This window comes from Morus notabilis, unplaced genomic scaffold, assembly GCF_000414095.1.
Source record: "Morus notabilis unplaced genomic scaffold, ASM41409v2 Scaffold1061, whole genome shotgun sequence".
Classification (NCBI taxonomy): domain Eukaryota; kingdom Viridiplantae; phylum Streptophyta; class Magnoliopsida; order Rosales; family Moraceae; genus Morus; species Morus notabilis.
This window is the reverse complement of record NW_010363282.1, coordinates 39,179-45,092: the sequence shown is the minus strand read 5'-3', so window position 1 is coordinate 45,092 and position 5,914 is coordinate 39,179.

Genomic DNA, 5,914 nt, shown 5'->3' with positions numbered 1-5,914 from the left:
GGACTTGAAGTATAGGCTCGGGGTGACCCAACCCAGAAACTTAAGTAAGTTGAGACTGAAACTGAGATCGACTAACAGTGACAGATTTCCGTGTCAGCCTGCTTAGTCCGGCTGAAACTTGCAACTCTAATGGTGAAAGTACCTAATTAATGTGTTTGATGTAAGCCCACTCAACCTACCTTGATTCCACTTAAGGAGAAAACAACACAAATATGTACCCTTAATATTTCTTTTGAACAGTCATCGATATTAATTTTGATGGCATGTTTACTTACCAGCATGAGAGAATGAGAGTCAATTATATGTTTACTTACTCTTTTTTATCCTAGAATGAGAGTAAAATTAGTGGGCCTTACTCAAATTTAGAATTGAAGAATGTGATTGGCAATCTCAATGCCACCCCCAAGAATTACTATCAAACCCATAGTTTACTTATAAATCAAAAATAATAATTACAACCTATATTTATTATTATAGTTGCCTAATAGTAAAATATTGATTTTAATATAGTAAATATGCATTTTATTTTGTTGAATAAATTAATAATATAATTTAATTTTTAACGCTTTATTTTTATTTTTATTTATTTCATTCAAATTTTGACATTTATTTTTATATTTTAAATAGTTGTGCACTTTATATTTATTATTTTATTACCTTATTATTACAATAAATATTTTAAGTATGATTAATTTTAATATGATAAGTACATAATTTATTTTTTAAATTAAAAATATAAATTTTACTTTTAAGGGTATATTAGTACTTTTACACTTGTTCAGAATGTGGATGTAAATAAACGCATCAATGGGATTTGGAATGACTCCGATTCTGAATCCGTAAACAACTTATTCTGACTCAGATTCCTCACTCCGAATCCTACCACTCCGATTCATGCTCATTCTAATTACACGTAAGTAAACATGTCATAAATTAAGACGGTGTAAGAATGTAGCGGACAATAAATTAATATCAAATGAGGTGACAAAAATGTAACAAAAATATAAAATATGATAAATCTTCTTAAAACCTGTTGATCCATTAAATAAATTGAGTATCCGAAAATTTTTTTTTTCTTGTATTGTTTTATAATCAACAAATTGTGCATATTCTTATTTCTTCAGCATTCTTGAGCGAATCAATAAAGTATCCTGTAATTCATCGATTCACTCAAGAATGGTGAAGAAATAAGAATATGCACAATTTGTTGATTATAATGAGTATTGAAAGTTCTTGTGTAAAATAATTGAAAATTTCTCAAAAGGAACTTTATTAATTAATTACAATCCTTAAGAACTCCCACATGTAGGAAGCACTAAAGTTTAAACAACAACCAAAAAAAAAAAAAAAACCCTTAAAATGGAAGAAAATAACTAATCCTAATAGATAATACGAATCTGATCAATATAAATTTAAATTTAAATAATGATATACAGACAATCCTTTTTTTTCCCCCTCAAAATGATATGTATACAATCCTTATAATATCAAGATACCCATAATAATAATAATAATTCCAATAAACTCCCTAATAATAATAATAATGGTTCTGATAATAATTCTCAAATGCACAATAAATCTTAATCTTCAAAATATTTTCAACCATGCCATTTCATCATCTTTACTGTAAAGTTTCATAGGGCATTGATCACATTTAATGTCGAAGACTTGTGGAAAAAACAAACTAAAGATGTCAAGTCTGTCAAATAAATCTAACAAAAAAAACAAGCCAAACTAATCATTCATTCATTCATTTATTCATTCATTTCATTCATTCATTCCCGAACTCTCGAGTTTGATACTGGAGCCCTCTTCCATTCATTCATTCCCGAACTCCTCCCGAACTCCTCGAGTTCATTCACTCATTCATTTCCGAACTCTCGAGTTTGACACAGGAGCCCTGTGGAAAAAACAAGCCAAAGATGTCAAGTCTGTCAAATAATCAAACAGGAAAAATAAGCTAAACTGATCATTTATTCATTCATTCATTCACTCATTTCATTCATTCCCGAACTCTCGAGTTTATTACTAGAGCCCTCTACCATTCATTCATTCCCGAACTCCTCGAGTTCATTCACTCATTCATTCCGAACTCTGGAATTTGACACTGAAGCCCTGTGGAAAAAACAAGCCAAAGATGTCAATTCTGTCAAATAAATCTAACAGAAAGAATTCATTCATTCCCAAACTCTCGAGTTTGATACTGGAGCCCTGTACAAAAAAACAAGCCAAAGATGTCAAGTCTGTCAAATAAATCTAACAGAAAGAATTCATTTATTCCCGAACTCCTCGACTTCATTCAATCATTCATTCATTCATTCATTCATTGCCGAACTATCGAGTTTGATACTGGAGACTTGTGAAAAAAACAAGCCAAAGATGTCAAGTCTGTCAAATACATCTGACAAAAAAAAACAAGCCAAACTGATCATTCATTCAGTCATTCATTCATTCATTCATTTCATTCATTAATTCATTCCCGAACTCTCGAGTTTGATACTAGAGCCCTCTGCCATTCATTCATTCCCGAACTGCTCGAGTTCATTCACTCATTCATTCCCGAACCCTCGAGTTTGACACTAGAGTCCTGTGAAAAAAACGAGCCAAAGACGTCAAGTCTGTCAAATAAATCAAACAGGAAAAACAAGCCAAACTGATCATTCATTCATTCATTCTTTTCATCCATTCATTCATTCCCGAACTCTCGAGTTTGATACAGGAGCCCTCTGCCATTCATTCATTCCCAAACTCCTCGAGTTCATTCATTCATTCATTCCCGAACTCTCGAGTTTGATACTGAAGCCCTGTGAAAAAAACAAGCCAAAGATGTTAAGACTGTCAAATAAATCTAACAGAAAGAAGTCATTCTTTCCTGAACTCCTCGAGTTCATTCATTCATTCATTCATTCCCGAACTCTCGAGTTTGATACTGGAGCCCTATGGAAAAAACAAGCCAAAGATGGCAAGTCTGTCAAATAAATCTAACAGAAAAAATAACCCACACTGATCATTCATTCATTCATTCCCGAACTATCGAGTTTGATACTGGAGCCCTCCGCCATTCATTCATTCCCAAACTCCTCGAGTTCATTTATTCCCGAACTCTTGAGTTTGATACAGGAACTCTGTGGAAAAAACAAGCCAAAGATGTCAAATCTGTAAAATAAATCTAACAGAAAAAACAAGTCAAACTGATCATCCATCCATTCATTAATTCATTCCCAAACTCTCGAGTTTCATTCATTTATTCATTCATTCCCGAACTCTCGAGTTTGATACTGGAGCCTTGTGAAAAAAACAAGCCAAAGATGTCAAGTCTGTCAAATAAATCTAACAGAAAAAACAACCCACACTAATCATTCATTCATTCATTCATTCAGTCATTTCATTCATTCATTCCCGAACTATCGAGTTTGATACTGGAGCCCTCCGCCATTCATTCATTCCCGAACTCCTCGAGTTCATTCATTCATTCATTCCCGAACTCTTGAGTTTGATACTGGAACCCTATGGAAAAAACAAGTCAAAGATGTCAAATCTGTCAAATAAATCTAACAGAAAAAACAAGTCAAACTGATCATCCATCCATTCATTCATTCATTCATTCTTGAACTCTCGAGTTTCATTCATTCCCGAACTCTCGAGTTTGATACTGGAGCCTTGTGGAAAAAACAAGTCAAAAATGTCAAGTCTGTCAAATAAATCCAACAGAAAAAACAAGCCAAACTGATCATTCATTCATTCATTCATCCATTCATTCCCGAACTCTCGAGTTTGATACTGGAGCCATCCGCCATTCATTCATTCCTAAACTCCTCGAGTTCATTCATTCATTCATTTAATCATTCCCGAACTCTCGAGTTTGATACTGGAGCCCTGCGGAAAAATCAAGCCACAGATGTCAAGTCTGTCAAATAAATCTAACAGATAGAATTCATTCATTCCCGAACTCCTCGAGTTCATTCATTCATTCATTCCCGAACGCTCGAGTTTGATACTGGAGCCCAGTAGAAAAAACAAGCCAAATATGTCAAGTCTGTCAAATAAATGTAACAGAAAAAACAAGTCAAACTGATCGTTCATTCATTCATTAATTCATTCATCCATTCATTTCATTCATTCATTCATTCCCGAACTCTTGAGTTTGGTACTGGAGCCCTCTACCATTCATACATTCCCAAACTCCTCGAGTTCATTCATTCATTTATTCATTCCCGAACTCTCGAGTTTGATACTGGAGACCTGTGGAAAAAACAAGCCAAAGATGTCAAGTCTGTCAAATAAATCTAACAAAAAAAACAAACCAAACTGATCATTCATTCATTCATTCATTCATTCATTTATTCATTTCATTCATTCATTCATTCCCGAACTCTTGAGTTTGGTACTGGAGCCCTCTACCATTCATACATTCCCAAACTCCTCGAGTTCATTCATTCATTTATTCATTCCCGAACTCTCGAGTTTGATACTGGAGACCTGTGGAAAAAACAAGCCAAAGATGTCAAATCTGTCAAATAAATCTAACAAAAAAAACAAACCAAACTGATCATTCATTCATTCATTCATTTATTCATTTCATTCATTCATTCATTCCCAAACTCTCGAGTTTCATTCATTTATTCATTCATTCCCGAACTCTCGAGTTTAATACTAGACCCCTGTGGAAAAAACAAGCCAAAGATGTCAAATCTGTCAAATAAATCTAACAAAAAAAAAAAGTCAAACTGATCATCCATTCATTCATTCATTCATTCATTCATTCCCAAACTCTCGAGTTTCATTCATTTATTCATTCATTCCCGAACTCTCGAGTTTGATACTAGAACCCTGTGGAAAAAACAAGCCAAAGATGTCAAGTCTATCAAATAAATCCAACAGAAAAAACAAGCTAAACTGATCATTCATTCATTCATTCATTTCATTCATTCATTCATTCCCGAACTCTCAAGTTTGATACTGGAGCCCTCTGCCCTTCATTCATTCCCGAACTCCTCGAGTTCATTCACTCATTCATTCCCGAACTCTCGAGTTTAATACTAGACCCCTGTGGAAAAAACAAGCCAAAGATGTCAAGTCTGTCAAATAAATCAAACAGGAAAAACAAGCCAAACTGATCATTCATTCATTCATTCATTCTGTGGAAAAAACAAGCAAAAGATGTCAAGTCTGTCAAATAAATCAAACAGGAAAAACTAGCCAAACTGATCATTCATTCATTCATTCATTTCCGAACTCTCGAGTTTGATACTGGAGCCCTGTGGAAAAAACAAGCCAAAGATGTCAAGTCTGTCAAATAAATCTAACAGAAAAAACAAGCCAAACCGATCATCCATTCATTTATTCATTCATTCCCGAACTCTCGAGTTTGATACTGGAGCCCTGTGGAAAAAACAAGCTAAAGATGTCAAGTCTGTCAAATAAATCTAACAGAAAAAACAAGCCAAACCGATCATCCATTCATTTATTCATTCATTCCCGAACTCCTCGAGTTCATTCATTCATTCATTCATTTCATTCATTCATTCATTCCCGAACTCTCGAGTTTGATACTAGAGCCCTCTGCTATTCATTCATTCCCGAACTCCTCGAGTTCATTCATTCATTCATTCATTCCTCATGTATTCTCTGTCAGTTGATACAAGTGAATGGTATATTACCCACTTGGGATTAACTCTGGAACACAGAAAAGGAATCGACCCAGATTAATCATTTCATCACAAAACCAAGAAATAGCTAAAAGGTTGTAACTTCTCCGAGAAACAAATTCTCTCTGTACTAACCTGAACAACACGGATGAAGGGTGAATGTAGACTTCTTGCCTCTTATGGTCTTGTACTTCCCATTGTGGCTGTATGCCTTTAGAGAAGTTGATGGACATAAATTATTCAGCGCGTTAGTTAAAGAAAAAGGG